We start from the raw sequence: 26,605 nt of genomic DNA on the forward strand, positions 1-26,605 counted from the left end.
TCTTTATTTTTAAACTGAAACTTGCACTACTGTTCAAAATAAATAACAACAAACCTGGAATTATGCATTTGGGACTTTTTTTGCTTTTTCTTGTTGTACCAAACCGTACCGAACCGAGGTACGAACCGAACCGTGACTTCTATGAACCGTTACACCCCTACCACCGAGTGATTCTTTCACTGCTTATGCTCGGTGTTCCGAGGGGTGGGACGCTCTTCAGGAAACTTTTCATGGATTTAAGGCGGCTTTTGGCTGGCACAAGGCCAAAGAGAGGATGTCTTTGGTCAGTAGACCTCAGTAGCGCTCTTTCTTGCTTGCTGCATTTCGTCGTATCTCTGGTGGGGCTATGCCTACCAGGATGTACAGACGGTCTGTAGGTGTTGATTTCAGGCAGCCTGTGATAATGCGGCAGATAGCATTAAGGGCGGGATCCAACTTCTTGGCATGGGCAGCTCGTTCCCATACTGGGCCGGCATACTCGGCAGCTGAGTAGCAGAGGGCTAGTGCGGTTGACTTCAGAGTCTGTGGGTTTGCACCCCAGGTCGTGCCGGTGAGCTTGCGGATGATGTTATTCCTCGCACTCACTTTGCACTTAGTCTTCTCAGTGTGGGTCTTAAAAGAGAGGCATCTGTCCAGGGTTACCCCTAGGTAGACTGGGTGCTCACAGTGTTCAAGGGAGGTTCCTGACCAGCTGACCTTCAGTTGGCGCTTGGCTTCACGGTTTCTCAGGTGGAAGGCACACACCTGTGTCTTAGATGGGTTTGCACGTAGGTGGTTCTCTTCATAGTAAGGTGTTAGCTCTGCCAGAGCGTTAGAGAGTCTGTCTTCTACAGTTTTGAAATCAGTGGCTTGTGCACCTATGCCAAGATTGTCTGCATAGATGAAGCGGCGGGTGTCTACACTTTTTGGTTGGTCGTTGGTGTAGATGTTAAAGAGAAGTGGTGCAAGCACACTTCCCTTTGGCATTCCTGAGTCTTCGCCACCTGCTTTTCTTTTCTCCTAGCTCAACGAAGAAGTGCCTATTTTCAAGCATGCTTTCAATCAGCTCTGTCAGGCGGGTGTCTCTTGTGGTCTCCAGGATCTTACTGAGGAGACATCTATGGTTGACTGTGTCATAGGCAGCTGAGAGGTCGACAAACACCGCACCAGTTACCATCCCTTCCTCATATCCATCTTCAATGTACTGGGTGAGGTTGAGTACTTGGCTAGTTGTCGACTTGCCAGGGCGGAAACCTGCTTGTTCAGGGATGAGGTGTTCATCAACAAAGGCAACAATTCTGTTGAGGATCAGACGTTCAAAGAGTTTGTAGGTGTGGCTCAAAAGTGAGATTGGTCTGAAGTTCTTGGGAGCGGATGGTTCTTTCCCAGGTTTCAGCAGTGCTATAATGTGGGCTTTCTTCCAGATGTTAGGAAGCTTGTGTGTTGTTAAGCACTCATTGTAGAGCTGTAGGAGCCACGTCTTTGCCTTGTGACCGAAGTGCTTGATCTGTTCTGTTGCGATAGTATCCAGTCCAATTGCCTTTCCTGGTTTGAGGATAGAGATTCCCCCTTCCAGCTCTTCCATAGTGAGCTGTCTTGTAAAAGCAGGGTCCTCAATGTTTTTCTTGCGGTTTAGCTTGGTCTTTTTCCCTCTCTTTCTACTCTTTCCATTTTCGAGCAATTGGTTGGCAACCTGGTTGGCCGTGACTTTTGGGTGCTGAGGAGCTGCTTTAGGGTCACCTCGTAGCTTGTGAATAAGTGCCCATGCTTTCTTGCTGTTTTTTGACATGTCTGTGGACTCTATAAGAGCATTCCAGGTCTTGTTTCGCTCTTGGGCAATGCTTTCCATCACCTTCTCGCCTTGGGTAGTTGTTTCATCTGAGAAGGGATCTGCTTCAAACATGCTGACGTAGTTGTCATAGAGTCCTGCACAGTCCTTTGAAAGTCCCGGTATATTCAACTCTACATCCTCGTGGGATATGTTTCCGAGCAGTTTTCAGCACCAAGTTAGCAAATTGGTCGTAGTTCTTGCTAACTGGTATTATGTTTGTGATCTTTTCTTCCAGCTCGTTGGTGAAACCTTTCCCGTCTGCTTTCTTGTAATTGAAGCGCCTTTTAAAGGGCACGATGGTTGGGACTACAGCCGCATTGATTAGGATCCCAATGGGGCGGTGTTGGCTTGATGGAATAGGTTCCAGCACCGTCTTTTTACACAGTCCAGCGAGGTTACTTGTGACCATGGTGAGATCTGGGTTGTAGCCACATTTCCAGCGAGCACTGAAAAACGAGTGTGGTAGCTTGGGGTCATGGATCAGACTTAGTTGGTTAGTATCCATCCAGTCCTCTACTGCTTCTCCATCCTTGTTCATTTCAGGGTAGCCCCACTGGGTACTGTGGGTTCCGGGGGATTTCCTCCCCAACGCATCAGCTCCCTGGTCGGCGATGGCCCAGCGGGCTTTCCTGCAGGACGCCGCTGAGACTTTTGCTCCGATTCAGACAGCTATATGCCATAAATGTTTGCATACATTCACAGTAAATATGTATTCAGTATGATAGCTGTCTAACAGAAGTTACATTCATTTCTCACTTATTCTGACAATGTACTTAACCCCAAATAAAAGAACCCAATAAAAAGAGTTGTTAAGTAATAGTGAAGTCACGTTCTAATAATAACAATAACTAATCTCTCTCATGTTTTCTTTTTGTGTTTTGCCAAAAGCCACTGTGTCAAGGGTCCTATTACAGTTGCCGTATGTAGTTGTCAAATATGGCGGACCATCTTGCACATGCGCACTGCAGATCGGGTAGTGACAGTCTCCATTATGATTTGAAAACTTCCATCAGACGTGTCCTTCGGGGGGCGGGGAAAAAAACGTGTTCGTCAGAATCATCACTTGAGAGTGGAGGTGTCCTGACAGTGGAGCCTACACCGGAACTGTCCTGAGAGTGGAGGCCTGCAGGCAGACCCTCCTCTTTAGTTCCGATGGTTCCTGGGATTTTGCGTAAAAAAGAGAACTTAGTTCATGAGAACTTGTTCCCCCCTTTTCAGTCCCTGCTAGAGAGATGGTACTTTCCTGGGAGAAAAAGGTTCCCATTTCTGATTGGCGGGGCGAATTGCAAACCACGCCCCGTAAAACTTGGCGTTCTGGCGATTTACTCGGAAGGCTTCAGTAGAAGCTGCTGGGAGTCCCAGCAGCTTCTACTCAATCAATCAATGTTTATTTATATAGCCCAATATCACAAATGTTACATTTGTCTCAGTGGTCTTCACAGTTTGTACAGAATATCAGTATGACAATACGACACCCTCTGTCCTTAGACCCTCACATCGTACAAGGGAAAACTTCCGGAGAAAACCCAGTTTAAAGGGAAAAATGGGAGAAACCTCAGGGAGAGCAACAGAGGAGGGATCCCTCTCCCAGGACGGACAGACGTGCAATAGATGCCGTGTGTAAATTGAAGATAATACATTTGCAACATAGGTAGTCCAAATGTTTGGAAATGCATGTGTGTATAATAGGAAGATGAATCCACGAGGATATCCATCCAGGACCGATGATCCAGGACCACAGCCACGACTCGCGATCCAGGGCACAGGACCGCAGGATCATCCATGACTCCGGATCCCGGCGTATATAGACACCAAAAAGAAAGAAATTTGGGGAAGCTGGGTTAATCGGAACATGAGAGTACACAGGTAAAGACAGAGAGAAGAAGAAGAAGAAGAAGAAGAAGAAGAAGAAGAAGAAGAAGAAGAAGAAGAAGAAGAAGAAGAAGAAGAAGAAGAAGAAGAAGAAGAAGAAGAAGAAGAAGAAGAAGAAGAAGAAGAAGAAGAAGAAGAAGAAGAAGAAGAAGAAGAAGAAGAAGAAGAAGAAGAAGAAGAACCAGAACCACCCGCTTGGACTACTGCAATAGTGTCCTGTTTGGGGTTCCCAACAAAACCCTGGACAGGCTCCAGTATGTCCAAAACTGTGCTGCTAGGGTACTCACGCACACAAAGCCGTGGCAGCACATCACTCCCACCCTCATCCACCTACACTGGTTGCCGGTCAAGTCCCGCATATCTTACAAAGTCCTCCTCCTTACCTACAAGTCCCTCCATGCCATTGCCCCCCAGTACCTATCGGACATCCTTCACCCACATGACCCACCCCGAAACCTGCGGTCCTCAGACTCTGGCCTGCTTACCACCTCCCGCACCAAACTGCGAACCTTCGGGGACAGAGCCTTCAGTGTGGCAGCCCCCACCCTCTGGAACGCTCTCCCTGCGGAGATTCGCAACATCCCCACACTTGACGCCTTCAAAAGGGCCCTCAAGTCCCATCTGTTTGCCAAGGCTTTCGGCCCCTAAATCGATCTGTTGTTTTGTCTGTCTGACTTTGTTTTGTTATCTTTGTTTTTGCCCTATTACTTGTAAAGCTACCTTGGGTCCCTTGAAAGGCACTATATAAATCAAAGCTATTATTATTATTATTATTATTATTAAGAAGAAGAAGAAGAAGAAGAAGAAGTGACGTCAGTGGCTTAATTTGCCTAATTCGGGGTTGCAGTCGAATAGTACATTTAGTTTAGGAACCTTCCTAACGGAGTGAAATGACCTGGAAGTACCTCAGTGGCAGCCATGATAAGTGCCGTTCGAATTCCCTAGAGATGATAGGAAAGGAGGTTTCAAACTTCCTTTATAACCTCCTTTAGCTTAGGAACCACTGGACCCCCCTTTACGAAAGAAGAGGAGAAAATGCTGCCCCACAATGCCTTGCAGCCGCAGCATTTGCCGTCACACAACATTCGGCCGTTCATGGAAAAAAACGATTATGACCGAGAAATTATATGTTACGGTGCTTATTAAGCTTTTTACAACGTATGTGGTAACTTGCCAAAGTGCTTTGTTTTGAACGTTCATCAGTATTATAATCAAAAAGAGAAATATGAACATTAGGTTTTACTGTAATGATCAAATAAAGTCAACATTTCACAGTCTTTACTGAGCTGTGTGGGGTTTGTTCAACTTTTAATAGATGTTTGAATGGTGATATACACAGTGATAGATGTTAAGGACTAACGTTTATAATAAATACATTTGTTTTGATTTTAAGATCTTTTCATAGTTCATACAATCATACTGTTACGTGCCGTAGTGTTTGTGTGGGTGGGTGTGTGTGTGTCTTTCTCTCTCTCCCTCTGATTCCCCAGGTGCAGCCTGATTGTCGGTGCAGCCTCTCCCCAGTTGCTCCCAATCCTCAATCAGGGCCTCCATAAAGGACTTGAGGAAGGCTGCAGTCGCTCTCTCCTTCTCCTCTGGCTGCATGTGTGCATCATGTCTCTGTCTCTGTGTGAGGCCTGTGTTCTTGTGAATTGTTAGATGTGCTCCAGTTTACCTTTTCGTGTATTGTTTATTTTAGTTTGCTTTGCAAGTTGGCTGGTGAACCCTTTTTCTTTTGTCCATTAAAACATCAGTAGTCCTGACAGACCTGGACTATGCGGACGACATCAGCCTGCTCTCCGACATCAGCCTGCCCCTCGACAGCGTGGAGCAAGCACAGGAACTCCTGAACAGAGTGGAGTCAGAGTGTGCCAAGGTTGGCCTGAGGCTAAACGCCAAGAAAACTGAGGTTATTACCTATAACATCTTACCGGAACATCCACCTCTGACAACAACAGAAGGCACTGTGCTTAAAGAAGTCAAGGACTTCAATTACCTGGGCTCATGGGTCAACTAAACCGAGCAAGATCTTAAGGTGAGGAAGGCACTTGCATGGAGGGCCCTGAACGGCATGACCAGTGTATGGAACTCCAACCTCCCCCGTCAAATCAAACTCAGCTTCTTCTATGCAACGGTAGAGTCTGTTCTCCTCTATGGCAGTGAATGCTGGACCCTGAAGCCAACCCTGCAAACGTCTCTAGACGGATGCTACACCAGTATGTTGCGAGCAGTATTTAACATCAGCAAGAGTGTACATTTAACCAACAACATCCTGTACGAGGGAATACCAAGGGTGAGCGAGAAAATTGCAGCCAGGAGAATGAGACTAGCAGGACATTGCCAAAGGCATCAAGAGCTGCCAGCCAGCAAATTGGTGCTGTGGGAACCAACACACGGGCATCGGTCACGAGGACGTCCCGCACAAACATACGTGGACGTACTCAAGAACGACGCAGGAGCACAAAGTACCAATGAACTGGCCAGATGTATGGAGAACCGGGATGACTGGAAGCGACGATGGAGGGCTCGTCTGAGGACGACCTAGAGAGATTAAAACATCACTTTGTGGCTTCAGTAGACGGTTTCCTCTCCTTTTTCTCTCGCCCGGTTATTTTGGTGTTTTGTTACTTCCCTTTGTACCCCTAGTTAGGAGGGAACGTAACACATACATATTGGGATCATTTGTATTAATGTGGACCAGAGGGAGAGGGTGGCAAGCATAAGTTTCACTTTCCTTTTTAATTTCAATTCCAACTTTGGTCATAAAGAATATGTTTCTCGGTTGTCCACGTTCATAAAGCATCAGAGCACGGTGCAGAGTCTCTAGATGAGTTTACAGTAGTCTGTCGTTCCATGTAGTCCGTTGTATAGAAAACTGTAGTTTCCATAGTTTCCCCACAGCAGCAGACGCACATTTATGACGTCCGCTGGCGCATAATAAACACGTTGGATAGTGAAAGTGCAGTCGGATTCTCTAAAGCAGTGGCTCTCAACTGGTCTGGCCTCGGGACCCAATTTTTCCTTTGTCAATAGATTGCGACCCGAAATTTGAACCACTCAAATCTATTTAACAAAAGATAGTGCTGTAATATATACGCTTTTCAGCATACAATCTTAATTAAAGTGAAGTACAGTGTGCACATATCCCTTATATCGCTTCACAGAACTAAAGTATGCTTTTAAAAGGTTTAATGAGATGATGGAATCAAAGCTGAACTGTATAATATAAAAAGGCACACTGAAAACCCAACCGCAACCCAACCCCAGGAGATTTTTAGAAATAGGCCTACTAACATATAAACTACGCATTCTGGTACACTCTGAGAAGAAAATAAATAAATCTATTACTACCCGACATATTGTCGGGTAGTAACTTTGTTCTGACAGCTGAACTTGTTTGTGTGAATTACTTTAAATTGTGGGTAGGGTAGATAGCCCCCATTGTTCTGTGACCTGTCAATCATCAAACCGGGGGTCATATTTCATTAGGTGTTCATTTTTATCTGAAGTTGTACCCATGGATGTATAAAGAATAGTTATACCGCAAAGTTATTCTCCGTTGGGACTTCCGGCAACAATCTTGATTCTGATTGGCCAGAAGACTCGAAAAAACATCAGCAAAGATGTTTTATTGAGAAGATGATCACTATGTGACAGAAGACTTCAAAACCATTTATGGTCTCAGGTACTTCCAGTCCAATGCCTACTGCATGCACAGCGTTAGAAAATCGGGCCATCAAAATAAAAGTTTGACTTTTTTACAAAAAAAATAAAGATATATTTTGTTTTTTCAGCTTTTTCTTTTCTTCACTCACACATCTGCGACCCACTCGAAACAGGTCCGCGACCCACTTTTGGGTCGCGACCATAGACTGAATATATAAATGGACGTAGGGTCCGTGACGTCACCCATAGGATTCTGCAGAGTTGCCGAGAAGCCCTTAGTAGGCGGAGTCAGCCACTAACTAACTAATTTTACCCAGATTATAGACAGTCCTACTCGCCCAAATATTAAGTCCCCAAACAAATCCTCCTTAATTGATCTAATTTTAACAAATGTTCCACATAAATACTCATCTGTGGGAGTATTTGCTAATGATGTGAGTGACCACTGTGTTGTGGCCACAATTAGGGACACTAAGGTCCAAAAGGTTAAACCACGTGTCATCACAAAGAGAGACAAAAAACACTTTGTGGAGCAGGGTTTTGTGCATGATCTGTTTGATTTTGATTGGGGTAGAATCAATTTGTGTGCTGATGTAGAAACTGCATGGTCTTATTTTTATCTTGGTTTTATGAAAATTATAGATAGACATGCACCTCTGCGTAAATTTAGAGTGAAGGGACGAAACAATCCCTGGTTTTCTGCTAAGCTGTCCAGTCTACTTCATGAGAGAAATAATGCTTGGGCTAAGGCTAGGAAATCAGGCTCAGAGGTAGAATGGCTACGTTTTAGGCAGCTAAGAAATAGCTTCACATCTCAAATAAAAAGTGCTAAATCAAAGTACTATTTGTCGGTTACCACAGAAAACCTGAATAACCCTAGGAAATTTTGGAAAGCCATAAAATCGATTTCCACTGGTGATATCCCAAATGAGCTACCTCCGTGCCTTACCACAGCATCTGGCATTATATCAGACAGGGCTACTATGCTAAATTGTTTTAATGAGCATTTTGTGTCTTGTGGCTCTCTGTTTGGCTGTGTGGCTCCTGTGAACGCTCCAATCCTTGACTCTGAACAATGTGGTCTGGAAAACCCTTTCAGTTTTACTCCTTTAACTGTTGGTATTGTTCATGAAGCATTATCCAAGTTAGATCCTAGGAAACCGGCTGGCCCGGACAACGTAGAACCTTTCTTTTTAAAGATAGCTGCAGATTTTATTGCTCCACCTCTTACTTCTCTTTTTAACCTCTCCCTCAGCACGAACACAATTCCAAAAGTATGGAAGTCAGCTTATGTCCTGCCTTTACTGAAAGGAGGGGAGGCAACTATTTTAAATAACTATAGGCCTATCTCTAAATTGTCAGTCCTGGCTAAGGTTCTTGAACGCTTAGTGAGTGAACAAGTAAAGGAGTTTTTATGTATAAATGACATCCTGTCTAAACATCAGTCAGGATTCAGAAAGAATCACAGCACCATCACTGCCACGATGAAAGTGGTAAATGACATTACTACTATTTTAGATAATAAGCAGAGTTGTGCAGCTCTGTTTATTGACCTTTCCAAAGCGTTTGACACCGTTGATCATCGCATTTTAAAGCAGAGGCTACTCAGTATTGGCATATCTAGCCTTGCAGTGGGGTGGTTTGTGAACTACCTCTCTGAAAGGTCCCAATGTGTTCATTTTGATGGACTGTCTTCTGAATGGTTAAACATTTCTAATGGTGTACCACAAGGTTCTGTTTTAGGACCACTTTTATTCTCCATATATATTAACAGCGTAGGTGATAATGTGGATGAAGCTACTTTACATTTTTATGCGGATGATACTGTGATGTACTGTGCAGGTCCCTCCATTCAGGAGGCTGGTGTTAAATTACAGGCTGTTTTTAACACTATTCAGACTCAGCTCTCTGAGCTTAAGCTTCTTTTAAATGTGGATAAAACCAAGGTAATGCTCTTTTCAAAAGCTAAAAAGACACCAGAGCCTGTTTTAGATATTGTAACTACGCAAGGAACAAAACTTGAAGTTGTTGCCTGTTACAAATACCTGGGTATCTGGCTTGATGATTGTCTCTCTTTTAAACTCCATGTCAATAACCTGCTTAAAAAACTGAGGGTTAGGCTGGGTTTCTTTTTCAGAAACAAGTCCTGTTTCTCGCTTGAGGCCAGGAAAAGGCTAGTCACTGTGACCTTTTTACCTGTGCTGGACTATGGGGATTTGTTGTATATGAATGCACCTGCCAATTACCTGAGCAAATTGGATGCTGCGTATCACAGTGCTCTGAGATTTGTCACAAATTGTAAAGCGCTTACACATCACTGTACACTGTATACCAAGGCAGGTTTACCATCACTCTCTGTACGGAGGCTCAGTCATTGGTACACGTTTATCTATAAAGCTTTGTTGGGTAAACTCCCGTATTATATCTGCTCTCTGATAACACAGAGAGTTGCAAGCAGCTATTGTCTGAGGTCACTTGATGTAGTCTTGTTAGATGTGCCAAGAGCAAGGACTGTCTTCGGTAAGACAGCTTTTATGTGCGCAGCTCCACTTGCTTGGAACAATCTTCAGCAAGAATTGAAACTGAGCAATCTCATTCCTCTGCATGTTTTTAAAGCTAGGGTAAATGAAATGCTTGCTGATACAATGGGCACTTGTAAATGTCTATAACTATGTATCCTGTAAATATAATGTATAATGTCCTTTATTGTTTTATGTTTCATGTGGAATCTATATGCTGCAGGTCTCCCTTGAAAAAGAGATCTATGATCTCAATGGGACCAATCTGAATAAATAAAGGTTTGAAATGAAATTAAATTAAATGAAATGAACGGCTCGACAGTGACGTCAGAGTTCAATTCCCGCCTGCTCCAAATAGAGTGGCGAAGTCCCTCCCCTTCCGGTGGACCTCCTTATTTCGAAAAAATTATGTATTGAAGTCAATGGAGAGAGAAAGATTATCTTTCGATCCCGTTTGAATTGTGCCCCGAATTACACATATGATGTTTGTCAATTTAAAAGATAATTTTGCAAGTCAAAAAAAAAAAAAATGTGTCGTAAAACTGTGAAGTAACACATTTGTTTGTGTGAAACGCTCAATCAACTACATCTCTGGACTCGCAGAACAACACATGTCACCAAGATGGCCGTCACTACTGTCTTGTCAACAAAACGATTGACTACCCTCACTATCACCACAATGAAACACGTCCAGAAGAATGTCATGCAAAGTTGCCTGCCTGCCTGCCTGCCTTCCTTTGATTCTCTCTGAACTGCCTGGCCTTTTTAATGTTTAATGTCAACCATTTGTGCAGATAGCATGAAGTAGAAAAGATCGGCGATCGCCGATGCTAGCGTTAGCATTTCTCCCCTGGGCTTAAATTGTGTATTATAGAATGATCACACCACACCGGTGACAGTACTCTTCAAAGGGTTCACGAAATATGACTAATACTCTTACTGTTTAACATTTTGGGTTACTTAATGTTACTTCATATTAAGGCTAATAAAAATGATAAGGCTGTAATGCTAACTAACGTGCTAGCTACTAGCTAGGTAGCTAACTTGATCCAGCCTCTCCTGGTCCTTTCATCAGACGGGAAGCGAAAGAACGAGCAAGACCCATTGCTGGTATGATAACAACCTGGTACTAAGCACACAGGCATCTTGTTAAAGTTATCTTATCTTAGCCAGCGCCATATAGATAGATTATATCTATATGGCACTGGTCTTAGCTATCTCTCGGAGGAAAACAATTGTGACATCACTTACGAGACTCTGGGATTTGTAGTCTTTCTAGTTGCGTGTTTTTCATAGTCTTATATTTTAACAGTTTTACGACAAACTGTGACTTTTTTGACATGGAAATTATTTTTTAAGATTGACAAACATCATATGTGTAATTCATGGCACAATTCAAACGGGATCGAAAGATACGTTTTCTCTCTCCATTGACTTCAATACATTATTTTTCCGAAATAAGGTCCCATGGACCCGAAGTAGTTGGGCGTGACTTCGCCACTCATAAGGGCAAAGAGGCGAAGCCGAGGCGGGACCTGCTGCCACCGAGCTGGAAGTTCCAGAGCTACCTGAAGCTACCAAGCTAAGCTAACATACTCCCCATCTGCACACTGCCGTCGCATTTTACATTTCTAAGGTAAGCGGACATGAAACTATTCAGCAAAACTATAAATAATAATCCAAGTTATTGAGTTTTATCTAAATGTAAACTTCAACTTCACTGATGTGTAGGTGATCTAGTATTTAGTATTGTGGAATGGAATGTATATCAGTGTATTAAAGTCAATACTAAATTTATTTAAACCAATATCTTTCTTTATTCTTTGTACAGTATGAAAAATAGAGTCTTTGTACCTGTGCTGAAGTTCACTGTTGTGAGGAGTCCAGTTCTGTCTCTCACTCTCTGGTCCTGCCTGTCTGCATCACCTGGAAACTTTAAACAAACAGATATATACACTGTAAAAATATCCACCGTGAATTCACAATATTTACCTGGCAACTTGTTGCATGACTTTCACAGTAAGGTTCACAGCAATTTACTGTAAATGTCTTCACAGCAATGTATTGTAATTTCACATCCATGATATTACAATGCATTGTTGTAAAGGTACAACTGTATACTGTAACTTCACAGCTTCAATTACTGTGATATTACAGTATGTTACTGGGGAATTACATCATTTTGTTGTACATTAATTACAACAAGGGCCTGTACTTTTACATGTCTATTGTGAAAGTACTGCAGGAGTAGCCAGTAATTTACTGTGAATTTACAATGTGTACTGTGAAAGTACTGCAGGAGTAGCCAGTCATTTACTGTGAATTTACAATGATACACGTGGATAACTGTAATCCCCAGCTCCAGTACTTCCTGGAGGAAGCTCATACAATGGTTTCCTGTCCAAGTTTAACAGGAAACCAAAGTGTGAGCTTCCTCCTGGAAGTACTGGAGCTGCACTACAAAAATGCACGTAATCTTATTGTACAATTAAAAACACACCAAACGCACAAATGAGGTAAAATCAATGGAAGCCCACTGGCATATTTATTGACAAAATAAACAACAGAGTAAACAAACAGGAACATGAACTAGTTCACCTCAACTATCCATAAAAAACAGATTAACCCTTAACGGATCCTTTAAACAAATAATCCTTCGCAGGTGAACCGACCGTAATGCTTCCCACTGGACTTGTCCCCGCACACCATGCAGTCTATGCAGACCATTCTAAGTCTATCAGCTTCCGGTGAAGGGTGCTCACGTGAGGGTTAATGGAGCTTCGCTTCTTTGCCTTGGAGCCTTTCTCCGGGTTGATGCCCAAGAAGCACCTGTTAAAAAGCAAAGATAAGTTTCAGTTTTAAATACACTCATGTATTGCAGGCAGCATTTATCAAGGTGTTCACCTGTGTCTTTTCCCACACCGACTGTTACTAGTCCAAACCTGTTGTATCATCCTCTCACAATAACATTATTTGTAGCCTAGCAGAGTACCTCAGGTACCTCTAACATAAGGTTTACTTACTTATCTGAATTTTGAAGCCATACTATAATGTGAATTAAACCATTATGTCAATTTTTTAACAAGATAGCCCAGCAACATCAAGTGATGGTGTGGTCCCAATTCGCATAGTTGGTTCCAGGCTTCATACTCAAAGCATTTAATCTACTTTATGGCCTCCGTAGAAAGGCATGGACTTAATAGCCAGATAGTGAAACACAACTTTGCATGATAAGTCTTACTGATGACATTGATCATGTGTTTGAGTGTTACAATACCTTTGGATGAACTCCAGTGTGCATGATCCAAGGGGATATTTGAGGTTGAAGACATAGTAGCTGCTGAATAAAGCAGCTACCCCATGCAAAAAAAATGGGTGTGGGCCCATTACCACTTGTCCCTCGGTGGATAGCATCCACCCAGAAGGCTTCATTGTGTCACCTGAAATGAACAGATACCCCGTCATGCGTTATTGTGGATAGGTACATTCCTAGAATCAATCAAAAATAATACTTGAGCTAGAGATGTCAATACCAGATCTGAGTAACATTCATGATTGGCCTAGGACCAAAAAGCAGGAAAATATACAGTGCAGAGCATGCAAGGACATGACACAGAACCCTCCAGGTGGACAGCACTTTTCTACTCCACCATCAGTGAGGTAGGCTACTTAACAGTCACTGTAAAAGCATCAAAGGTCCCTGTGCAGATAGGAGAATCTGGCTGAACGACAAAGCAACTCCCTAGCCCTCCCCCCTCTGCCTTTATGGATAGACGGTTTAACCTCATTCCTCTATGGGTTACGAGCCCAGCTGGAACGAGAACATGTCAACTCGTCAGACCCCTGAATCATTGAAACAGGCTAGAGATTTTAACTAACGCGAATCGCTGAAACATATGGCGTCAGAGTATCGTAAGTGTCGTTTCACAGACTGGACTTGAATGTAGTGCAGGAGATGGAAGGCCTTCAGTCAGATTCTCCCCTCGATGCAAAGGAACACTTAAGCTCTTTAGAGTAACCATTCAGTATCCTATACCTCATCGATGGTGGAGCAGAACAGGGATGTCCTCAGAGAAACTATATAACTAGAATAAAAGCAGCAGTGAAGTCTAGCCATTCAGGTCAGAAAAGCAGGAAATACTGTATAAACAGGAAAAATCCCATCCCTGAACATGACATTACCTTGAATGATCAAGCAGGGGGTGCTTGGGAGTGCTGCAGTATTCACTACATCAGCAGCAGAGGTCTGTAACAAAGTAACACACAATAGCATAGATTTAACATTATGCAAGGATCGTTCATTGGTCAGAGGTAAATCAGAACATAATAAATGGTCTAATAATAATAATTACTTGCATTTATATAGAGCTTTTCAAGACACCCAAAGCGCTTACAAATGGACGTCCGCAAACCAATGTGTAGCCCCCGCCTGGGTGATGCCAAGGCAACAGCTAATCCGTGCACTACAGCTCAACACAGATCAGCTCGGCCCATTTGGAGCAACTTGGGGGTTAAGTGTCTTGCTCAAGGACACTTCCGACATGCGGACAGTCAGACAGTCAGAGCCAGGATTCCAACCACCAACCCTACGGTCGATGAACGACCAGCTCTACCAACTGAGCTTCAGTTGCCCCTAATGTAATCACTCGTTTAGCATTTTAAATACATTTTAAAAAACTTACATAAACTTCGAGCATCAGTTTCTCGGTAGGCTCCTTAAAGTAGACCATAAGGAGCTGGAGGATGCAGGCAGCCTTCTCCGAACCCTCTGGATCATAGCTGGCCAGAAATTCCCTGATCTTCGGGTTGTCCAGTTTCTGGCAGAAATGCAGGATGGTCTGTCCTCTCTGACCCAGGGCCTCTCGGACCTTCTGAAGTATGTTGACGTCCGTCAGGATGCCAAAGTGGGAGAAAAGCCCTCTCTGAGAAAAGGCCATTCCTCTTTGACCTCCAACATCGCTGGTGCAGGCATCTGTTGAGGTACCTCCGCAGGATGATGTAGGTCCTCACCATCAGAAGTTCTGCTCTCTCTGCACCACCCATCCCTTCCTCTGTGTACAGACATACAAATACATGTTTGAGAGTACCCAAGTAACAACAATTAAATTCAATGTCCCCACCTCTGGGACATTTTGAGTGTCAAACCTTTAATTTCATGCTCTCATCATTACTCATTCTGAATATTAAGGTGGCCTTTTTGTTTAATGTGGGCTGTTTATTTAGGTGTCAATTCACCAAAAATAAAGTAGATTGCATGCCTGAGTAGATGTTCCGCAGATCCCTTTTCGAATCCTCCAACGTTGCCTCGGTCTCCCCCTCTGGTAACTCTGCTGGGCACCACCTCACACACCTAGGGATAGGAATCATAGGTTGACATCCAATATATTTACAGTGGAACATTGTTGTGCGTGGTAACTAGTTACCTACCCAAACATAATTCAATCTGCCTGACACTGAAGAGGATGGTTGGCCTCTCTGATGACCTTGAAAAAAGGAGACCAGAGAAAGGAGAAATTACAAAGGCAACCAACAAAAGGAATTTTTCAGTTTGCATGCAGATTATGAACATGCTGTAAAGGTGTTCAAGGTCAGGTAGTCGAGCATCCCATTTAGACGAGACCGCAGTCACACAATCATATCGAAATGTTAACTACCTTAGCTGCAACAACACTCGAACAGTCACTAGCAATTTCCTCGAGGATGGCGCACGCACACCAGGATCACGAGGATGTCAAATCTGGAATAGAGGCAGTAAAAAACCACCACAGGGAAGCAAGAGAGGTAAACTCACATAAATGTACTGTCAAACAGTATTGGATGAAGTGATTAATCTCAGGTGTGCTGCACAGGTAACAAATGTCTGAGCTTCAGTACTTCATGGAGGGAAGCACTGGAGCTGGGGACTGCAGTTATGCACAGTCTATAAACTACGGTCTGTGTTGCATACTAGGCCTACCTCCAACTAGGAAGCAATCCGTGGATTGGATTTAGGATTTAGGCAATACACCTCGTCGCGTCGGTCAACACCAGGCAGGCAATCAGTAGGCCTAGAGGAAGATACAAGATACAATATCTGTTTATTCGACATGTAGTTTTACAACATACTAGAAATGTGTTGCTGGTAGGTACTGACATAAAGACAACATTGGACAGGGTGCAGGGACAAGACAGGACAAGTGCAAAACAGGACAGTGTACAAAATGCAGGTAAAAGTGGAAGCTAATTTAGGCTAGAATAGTATAGAAGTAAAATAAGATTTAAAAAAAACGTGTTTTCAGAGAAATGACATTACACATTGCAATAACCTATAAACATTGCGAACCTGTAAACATTGTGAAGAGGCAAGGGAGAGAGTTTGGTAATCCTTTATCATCCAGAGTAGTGTTGATGAAAGTATTGAGTGATTGAAACTTTGCTCGCTAGGCGAGGCTTAAACTCTAAGTAAGCCACAGGCTACAATGAGGCTAAAAAATAGTTCAACTTTTTATGTCTGAGCATGTTTTGAGAGCAGTGTTAAATCAGACTTTGGTTCAACCTGGTTCAACCAGCTACGAAATGGACCAATCTGCACAATGACTACTTTTACTGTCGCTATTTCGATGATAATACTTAAAGCAAAATGTAATTTTACTTGTATAATACTTCAATTTGATATAAAAGACAGTTTGTTTTTCATCTGGTTTCAATTAAACAAAGTCTTGGCTTTCAGAATATTAAACTTGTTTTGGAAAATTCAGATGATAAATACAACTTTGAAGCTTCGGCATAATTAAAAGCGGAGAACGGACTAATGTAAAGTCACAGCAAGCATAACAACAGCCGGTGTTTCTTGTGAGTGTTTCCCCGGTACACAAACGCAAAAATACATGTACACACACGCGAGCTTCCCCCAGAACAGTAATACAAACGAAAACGTGTCTTCGGGTCAATGTGACTGATTTCGATAGAGCAAGTCACATTTGGTTTAGGCACGAAACATACAGTAGAAATACATTGCTTTCAAAATCGCTCTGTGTCGAATCAATAGATTATATTTCGTGACTATAACACGAAGTGCAGTGAGTGCTTCGTCCTCTGAACACCACAGGATGGCGACTGTAACGCACATATTAACATAGGTACGCTCCTCTGAAATGATTGTCCCCTGCAATTATTATTATCCCTCAATCGAGTTCGCTATTCAGCTAGTTAACGTTAGCTTAAACAAACGTAACATGCAACGTTAGCCTAATCTAAAATGCTCTACTCCACTGCGGTCAAGCCAGCCTCCACTTGGGAAAACACAGTCAAGCCAGCCCGCACGTGATATTGGGGTGCGCGAATATTAGAAGCATTACGGTAAAATCCCAGCGCTTACTCGGTCAATAACAAAAGCACCTATAAAAACAAACCAAACATATTAAATTAAGAAATATGTACTATATAATGTGATCAATAATTATTTAAAACAAACTACGTATAACTACCACGAGTAAATGTAAAATGTAAGGAGTTTCAAAATAAAAGTCCTTTGAAATCTCATATTGAAATCCCATATATGAGCTATCAGCCCTGTGTTTAGATAAGTATACAACGAAATCTCTCCCTGATGCAAGACTCATCTCACTGCAGGGTGATAGAAGGACACCCCATCTACTCACCCAGATAAAATCAGGACATTCTGATGTGGAGTTTCAAAATTAAAGACCTTTGAAATCCCATATATGAGCTATCAGCCCTGTGTTTAGATAAGAATAAAACGAAATCTCTCCCTGATGCAAGACTCATCTCACTGCAGGGTGATAGAAGGACATCCCATCTACTCACCCAGAAAAAATCAGGACATTCTGATGTGGAGTTTCAAATAAAAGACCTTTGAAATCCCATATATGAGCTATCAGCCCTGTGTTTAGATAAGAATAAAACGAAATCTCTCCCAGATGCAAGACTCATCTCACTGCAAGGTGATAGAAGGACACCCCATCTACTCACCCAGAAAAAATCAGGACATTCTGATGTGGAGTTTCAAAATAAAAGACCTTTGAAATCCCATATATGAGCTATCAGCCCTGTGTTTAGATAAGAATAAAACGAAATCTCTCCCTGATGCAAGACTCATCTCACTGCAGGGTGATAGAAGGACACCCCATCTACTCACCCAGAAAAAAATCAGGACATTTTGATGTGGAGTTTCAAATTAAAAGACCTTTGAAATCCCATATATGAGCTATCAGCCCTGTGTTTAGATAAGAATAAAACGAAATCTCTCCCTGATCCAAGACTCATCTCATTGCAGGGTGATAGAAGGACACCCCATCTACTCATCCAGAAAAAAATCAGGACATTCTGATGTGGAGTTTCAAAATAAAAGACCTTTGAAATCCCATATATGAGCTATCAGCCCTGTGTTTAGATAAGAATACAACGAGATCTCTCCCTGATGCAAGACTCATCTCACTGCAGGGTGATAGAAGGACAGCCCATCTACTCACCCAGAAAAAATCAGGACATTCTGATGTGGAGTTTCAAAATAAAAGACCTTTGAAATCCCATATATGAGCTATCAGCCCTGTGTTTAGATAAGAATAAAACGAAATCTCTCCTTGATGCAAGACTAATCTCACTGCAGGGTGATAGAAGGACACCCCATCTACTCACCCAGAAAAAATCAGGACATTCTGATATGGAGTTTCAAATCTAAAAAGCAAACTATTCAGTCGGACAGCAATTTATTGTAAAAGTGAAGCACTTTCCCAACCTTGAAAACACCACGTCAAATTTCAAGCATTTTCAAGGATTTCAAGCACCCGTACGAACCCCGAGTAGTACAGTTAAAACCTTAACGATCCGAATAATCGATTAATAGTTTCATTAATCGATAATCAAATTAGTCGTTTGTTGCAGCCCTAGTGATGACACGTGGTGACACCAATGTGCAATAGGGTCTGTGACGAATTCATTAAGAACATTGTAAGAGCAACTAACGTTACCAACTTTGACACCGATTTAGATTAGGTCTAATTTCATTAGACAATGTCATGAAACCACCATGCACCTAGCACAAGAAACATTCATTAGCTAGCTAACATCAGCTAACCTACTAGTAAGTTAGTTAGACCATGGCGTCAGAATACAAACTTAGCAGCAATGCTAAGCTAACTAGCGTATACCAATGGCAATTATGCCAGTCTTACCTGTTAAAGTATTCATTGTTCACTCTTTCATTCGAATACAGCATAAGCCTTCTGCCAACAAATGGAACAGTCAGCAACAGTTGGCTGGCTAGCACCAGAGCCATCTACCATAGCCATATACGGCGCTGGCTAGCACTAGCTAGGCTAACGTTAAGGCCACCTGCTTGAAGGTGGACATGGCTGCTATCAAGCTAACGCTAGCTATCTATTCGCTACCATGTACAAACCAACACGACACTACTCCACTGGCGTTCGCAATCGAAAGCACATAATATCCACCACTAATCCACATTATGGGCAGTACTTACTTGCTGTTTACCGATGGTAACCGCTTTGGAGAAACTCACAGATGTTCACCTTGACTGTTGCCTCCGTGCGAATTTTCGAAAGGATCGAGGCATCTCTGTTACGGCCCGTCTACACTACAGCGTCGAGAGCGTCGAAAGCTCCAAGCAGCTCCAAGCTGCCCATTCACTTTCAATGGGGTGACGTCACGTAGCCGCGCTTTTTCGCCGAACTGAATTGTGGGTAGCCGAGCGAGGCGTCTAAGGCGACCCAGGCGACCAGAAGTTGAACATTGTTCAACTTCTGGTCGCCTGGACGCCGGAGTAGCCAGCGCCAGCCAATCAAATCCCGTTTCCCAAAATCTGACAGCTGAAGCGCTAGCCAATCAAACCGCGTCTAAGCTGGGAGAGATATCCCGCCGTTCATTTCTATATTTTCAAAAAAAGTCGGAGGAGAAACTAACTATCGCTGTAGCGAATCACCCGGTTTTGTATGACCAGACCCTCTTCACCTCCCGGGATACAAACCGGAGGAACCAGGCATGGAGGGAGGTGGCAGAGACAGTGGGGGAAACTGGTAGGTTTTCGCCTGTTTGGGGAGTTTATATATATATTGCTCGCATAAAATCCCCGGGGGTTTTTGCTTTGTATGTCGGGGGCGGGAGATTCATGTGATTGGTTGTTGGCCGTGTTGCTTGAATAAAATCCCCAAGCTCCAGACACGCCCAGCTCCAAGCTATTTTTGGAGCTGTAGTGTGGACGTTCCGTTAGGAGGCTTTGGGTTCCTCAAAGCGCGATATGATTGGCCGTTCGAGCGATGACGTTCCGTTTCGTCCCTTCAAACGTGACACCTACGGTTAACGGCCCGTCTACACTACAGCGTCGAGATCGTCGAAAGCTCCAAGCAGCTCCAAGCTGCCCATTCACTTTCAATGGGGTGACGTCACGTAGCCGCGCTTTTTCGCCGAACTGAATTGTGGGTAGCCGAGCGAGGCGTCTAAGGCGACCCAGGCGACCAGAAGTTGAACATTGTTCAACTTCTGGTCGCCTGGACGCCGGAGTAGCCAGCGCCAGCCAATCAAATCCCGTTTCCCAAAATCTGACAGCTGAAGCGCTAGCCAATCAAACCGCGTCTAAGCTGGGAGAGATATCCCGCCGTTCATTTCTATATTTTCAAAAAAAGTCGGAGGAGAAACTAACTATCGCCGTAGCGAATCACCCGGTTTTGTATGACCAGACCCTCTTCACCTCCCGGGATACAAACCGGAGGAACCAGGCATGGAGGGAGGTGGCAGAGACAGTGGGGGAAACTGGTAGGTTTTCGCCTGTTTGGGGAGTTTATATATATATTGCTCGCATAAAATCCCCGGGGGTTTTTGCTTTGTATGTCGGGGGCGGGAGATTCATGTGATTGGTTGTTGGCCGTGTTGCTTGAATAAAATCCCCAAGCTCCAGACACGCCCAGCTCCAAGCTATTTTTGGAGCTGTAGTGTGGACGTTCCGTAACAGGCAAACTAGTGGACCAGCGCCACAAATACCCAGAAATGACGTTTTTTCTGGCGTGTATGTCACGTGATCTTCAACTTTCTCAGCAGAATAAAATAAATATAAATATATCAGCAATTAAACAACATATTCCATTTCTTTTCACACAATACGTCTCCTTTCAGTATCAACACTAATTCGGCTGACTTATATATTTGATCCAATTGATAAATAGGGACACCTAGTGGTTAAAGCACGTTATTGAAATGTTTTGTTAAATAATCTTTAATCTTTAATAACCTGACTTTGGAAAGGGCTGGAAAGATAATTTTTTCACCAGGGGCGTCTAAATAGGGCCCAGATAAGGTATCTGGAATATGGGAACCGTAACCCACCCAGACATTTTTTTTCAATCTAATGTCAAACTCACACAAAATCCTGTCTCGAGCTGAGGACACCCTTTGGTGAGGGAGGGAGAGAAAATTGAAAAAAATTGAAAAAAGGTGTTTGGCGCTCCGAGAATTTGAGAGTGTGTTGCTTAACTTGTGTGGAACCCGCTTGCAAAATGTGGGGCCGCTGTGACCTTCAACCAAGTCTCAAACTAAGGTTAAAGGTCATGTTTTCATGGCTCTCAGTACTCTAGACGGCACAAAGGAAGGTCTGACAGCTTTGAGCTTGGTGTCGTTGGAATCGCCTCGAAGAGTACATGCAGATTCATCCCTCTGCTGCTCCGAATGTCAAACGTTATGGCTTAAAACGGGACAAAGCCTTCCATTAAGCCGCTTTCACTCTCGCTCTTGTGGTGACAGAGCACGCCAATTTCCCCGCATGCTATTCTAGTTAGCTTCGGTTTGATGTGGAGATGTGATTTGATGTGTCGTTTGTCCTCCAACTCCTCTCCAAAGTTGAGATATGTAATAAAATACTCAGGGGAGTTTCCTGAATTTTCATGCCGAAAGCCAAGCACTAGGCCCTGGGTAAATTAAGACGCTGATTTGGGGCACTTTTTGCACTTTCCCTGGTGCTAGAAACTCAAGTCAGGAATCCCTGGAATCGTTGTAAAAATACATTTCTAGCTAAACGTAATTGAGAATGCAGTTTAGTTCTGTGGGAACGTAATTTTTAGGAGACAGGGTTGCCAGGACACACGCCGGTTAGAATAGTCTATTCTGCACATGTGCAATGGTGCACAATTCAAATTTTACAGTAATGAGTTGTGCTCTTTATATACAGTCTATCATGGTTGTGCTAAGATGATTTTGAGTACAGTGCTTTACAGTGAAATAATAGTTAAATAATGTGAAATCCAATTCTACTGTTTTATAGATATTTTGTTGTGATATTACAGGGGCTTTTGATTACAATATTTCTCTGTAATATGCTACTCTTAAATGCTGTGAAATCCTTGCAATTTTTACAATGTTGTTGTGATATTACAACATTTGATGTGATATTACAGAGGATTTTGATTGCAGTATTTTATTGTGAAATAATAGTTAAATGCTGTGAAATCCAAGGATACAGTCATTTTTACATGTATTTGTTGGGATATTACAGGGGGCCTTGATTACAATATGTCACTGTAAAATAATACTGTTAAATGTTGTGAAATGCTGGTAATTGTTTACAGTGTATGTAAAGTACCATGTGTACAAACAATATAACTGATTCTCTTCTGTTGAACATGTTGGATTGTGTATTGTCCGAGTCAGGGTCCTTTTTATTTTACTGTAACTTTGGAAGTTGTGTTACCAATGCTTACTGTTTATTTGATACCCATTTGGTAATGCAATTAATAAAAACAACAAGGTTTGGGTTCGTTCTTCAGATGACTATGACGTTAACGTGTAAGCTCGATAATGAACTCCAGCTCAACCAACCATATTGTAATAACTAACTAATCATCTTGAAATATGACATTATTATTTGTAATATACACACATCTTATTGTGAGGTTGATTTCCCATACACTACTTCGACGTTAGCTTGTCTACATACTTGAGCATAGCCAATTTAAATTAACCTTAGCGATGCATACAGTTCCTACCTACATAATAAAATATGTGGCATTTCCTTATTGGTTGCGACCCACCAGTTGAGAACCACTGCTCTAAAGTACCGCAGTCTCCTCTCCTAAATACTTTTGAATTATCCTCAGGTCAACCTTGAAAAAGAGATCAATGATCTCAATGGGATTCACCTGCATAAATAAAGGTTTGAAATGAAATGAATCCTATCCACTATCCCTTAACCCTGTGACGTGACACAGAGGTCAAGGGATACCAGTGTTTCTCAAACTTTTTCATACCAAGGACCACTTAACCAATAAAAAAACACTCGCGGACCACCTAACTCCACAAATATCCAAAAACACATCGTTTTTTACAAATCGCCTGAAAATGGTACAAACAAGTGGCAACATGTGTGATGAAGGTGTTTATCTGGGCTATATCATGCAATCAAAAGTTAAACTTAAGCTTGCTCCATTGCGGAGATATTCCCGCGAGAGTGTGGAAAACTCTAATGAATTAATTTATTTCAAATGTGAAATTGTACCAATATACCACCAGTGGTCCGCGGACCACACTTTGAGAAGCACTGATAGACGATAGGGATAGACGTTAGGAGCTGATTTTTGGACTATTCGACCGCAGCCCTGGGCTCTGGCCTAATCCTCCCGGCCTCAGGGATTTATTCCGGTGTGAACGCGATCTGCTCCGGGAACTAAAGAGTTCTGATGAACTAAGTACTGGGGACTAAGTACGGCAAAGTAGTTGGTGTGAAAGTGCCTATAACACTTGAAGATGTGATGATGATGATGATGATGATGAAGATGATGATGATGATGATGATGATGATGATGATGATGATGATGATGATGATGATGATGATGATGATGATGATGATGATGATGATGATGATGAGCAAACAGTCGAGATAGCAGATGTATAACATAACCTGAACCATGAGCATAAAAAAGATAATACAAATGTTTCTTATCGGTATCTGCTTCTCTAACTCCTGTTATGCATTGTTGGCATAAGATAACATAAAACATGAAGCTGCTGGTCCAACACTTGGATTCTCTCCAAGGTATTTCAAAGCCACTCAACACTGACATATTTTCTCATGCAACGATGATGAGCAACACCGACAAATTGTTTTACGTCTTTTAGTCTGGACCAGGTCCGATTCTACGGGGGTGCATAAGGGCGCCAGAGTTAGCCAACAGGCTATTTTTCGTCTGTAGTCCCTGGACAGATGTTAAAAGTCATCCTAAAAACAAAATTTCACTTCAAATAACAGGTAAATACTATTAGTAAAACAACATTCAACAGAGATACTTATATTATGATAAAAGCATATATAAAAACATAAAAACTAAACTAAAATACAAGCATATATAAAAACATAAAGACTAAACAAAAATACAAGCATATACATAAAAACTAAACTAAAATACAAATTCACAAAGCAGACAGATATAGGTCAAGGCATACAAACAGAGCGTTGTCATGTACAGATTGTGTCAGTGTTGACAGAGCTGACTTTCCACTAACCATGTTTTTAAATTAGATTTAAATAAACTGCAGGTGTTTTGTTCTCTAATCTTTACTGGGATTGAGTTCCACTGTTGTGCAGCTTTAAAAGAAAAAGAAGATTGGCTGAATGAACTCTTCCTTAATGGAACAACGCAGTCTCCTCTTGTTGCAGCTCTTGTTGACCTAGTTACAGGTGTGCGTATGGTGATAAAATGTCTGAGCGGAGGTGAGGTAAGGCCGTGTATTATTTTGTACATGAGGCAAGCATTTGCATATCTCATTACATTTTCCCAGCTCAACAAGATATATTTTGTGAGTATTGGGCAATGATGAGAATAAACTGACTTCTTATCTACTATTTTAAGTGTTTGTTTGTATAATGATTCCAGGGGTTTAAGAGTGGTTGTACAGGCATGTGACCAGGTTGTTAAGCAGTATGTGATATGAGATAGAACCATAGAGTGCATGTACATCAGAGCCGCCTCTGTTGACATGCAGTTCCGGGTAAACCTCAAGTTGAACAGACTGAATTTGACCCTGTTGCAAACCTTTTTCACCTGAGCCTTAACATTGAGTCTTGAATCAATTAAGACCCCCAGGTATTTGTACTGTGAGACCACCTGTAGCCTCTCCCCGGACACACACACATCTGGCTCAACGCAGGAGGACTTGGTTTTGGTGAAGAACATACATACAGTTTTAGTTTTTACTATGATTCGCACGTGCATGGTTGTGGCATGACCACAAAAACAAAGATATTGACACAAGATGTGTGCAACTGTATTTAGTTTCCTATCCATTTGAACATGATTTAAGTGGGGGGGGGGGGGGCTCCTCTAGGGGTCCGGGGGCATGCACCCCCGGGAAGACTTTTTTTTTTTTATATTGAAGTTTAAAGCATCAATCTGGTGCACTTTGAGAGAAACATTAGGAGATCTATGGATACATCTCTCAACACCCAGATGAAACAGAACTGTAAGCAGATTTTCTTTTTCTTTATGGATATTTTACAAATCACTCTCCTTTCAAACTGTATTCTTGTTTATTAATAACAACTTTTTTGTACTGTCAGTATTTTATACCTGTTTTTCACCTGTTCTCTTATTTTTTATAACTATAATGATCATATAAAGGTGTGGCTTTACCTCACTGAGCTGAGGTTATCAGAGCCTCTCAGTCTTTCAGGAGAGAGCTCTCTAAAGCTCCCCCCCCCTCGCGGCCGCTTACACAGTAAATTCCAATGTTAATAAAAGCACACAGAAGCTGTGTACGTTTTTTGGGAGTTTGATTTATTTTATTTGTATGGGTGCTGTACGCAATATAGGCGTAGTTATGTTAGTATAAGATTATAAGATGTACTTTGTTGATCCAAAATCGGGAAATTGTGTTGTTATGAAATTAAAAAAAAAATATTTTTTTTATTTCTAACTTTTTTTTTTTTTCAATTTTCGGCGCCCCCTATGGGTTGATGCGCCCTTAGCATTCGCCTATACTGCCTATGCCAAGGGCCGGTCCTGATTGCCAATAGAGTCTGTCTGCAGACCGCAGCAAGGAGGCGTTTCCTATAGGGGCGTTTCCTATAGGGGCGTTTCCTATAGGGGCGTTTCCTATAGTGAACGACGGGAGCCGGCTCTCGCCCGCGAACGAGACGTTTTTTGTTTTGTTTTTGCGGAGGGATCTAGATCGGCATGAAGGCACATTATGCAATGTGCAATGTGGACATTATCCCGCTTATTACACATTGCCACATTCTCAACAAAGTAACGACATGACTCCCAATAATAATTGAAATGCTTTTATGGATTTAGAAAAAGATTTTATTGATTTAAAAAATAGTTTTTTGTATTGATTTAAATTGACATGCATCCGCTAAGAAAAGTAGTCCGTTGTTACTGTTTGAACTAACGTAACAACGGCAGGAACTGCTTCTATAGTGTTTTTGAGGAGCTTTTTGATTACAGATTTGAAAACATCGTTGCTTGCTTTAAAAGTAGCACAATTCATTATGTCAAACCTTGAAAGATATCCCTGCCCTAATGCCAAAAGTAACTGGCAACTGAATATATGTCGCCGTCGCTATGATGTCTATGTCTGGACCGCTGCGTAAAAAGGAGGGTTTCTGACCCATTACTTCTCTTCCTACTTTTTGTCCCCCTCTTCTCCCCGCTGCAGCCTAGCAGTTGATCTCAAAGCACGCTCCCCTCTCCTGCAGGGAGAAAAACTATATTTATATACTTTATATAGGTTGATACAG

General features: G+C 42.3%; 2 long non-coding RNA genes across 2 annotated transcripts; both read right to left on the reverse strand.

The window, feature by feature from the left end:
• Positions 1-12,525: 12,525 nt before the first annotated feature.
• Positions 12,526-14,113, reverse strand: LOC117455832 (uncharacterized). The gene is made up of 3 exons (XR_004553184.2): positions 14,050-14,113; positions 13,145-13,307; positions 12,526-12,696 (listed from the first exon to the last, which is right to left on the reverse strand). It is a non-coding gene; the product is annotated as an uncharacterized lncRNA (long non-coding RNA).
• Positions 14,114-15,136: 1,023 nt separating this feature from the next.
• LOC117455776 (uncharacterized) lies at positions 15,137-15,902 on the reverse strand. Its single transcript, XR_004553169.2, has 4 exons — positions 15,824-15,902; positions 15,522-15,604; positions 15,295-15,350; positions 15,137-15,217 (listed from the first exon to the last, which is right to left on the reverse strand). It is a non-coding gene; the product is annotated as an uncharacterized lncRNA (long non-coding RNA).
• Between the last annotated feature and the right edge of the window lie 10,703 nt (positions 15,903-26,605).

This window comes from Pseudochaenichthys georgianus, chromosome 12, assembly GCF_902827115.2.
Source record: "Pseudochaenichthys georgianus chromosome 12, fPseGeo1.2, whole genome shotgun sequence".
In the NCBI taxonomy this organism is placed as follows: Eukaryota; Metazoa; Chordata; class Actinopteri; order Perciformes; family Channichthyidae; genus Pseudochaenichthys; species Pseudochaenichthys georgianus.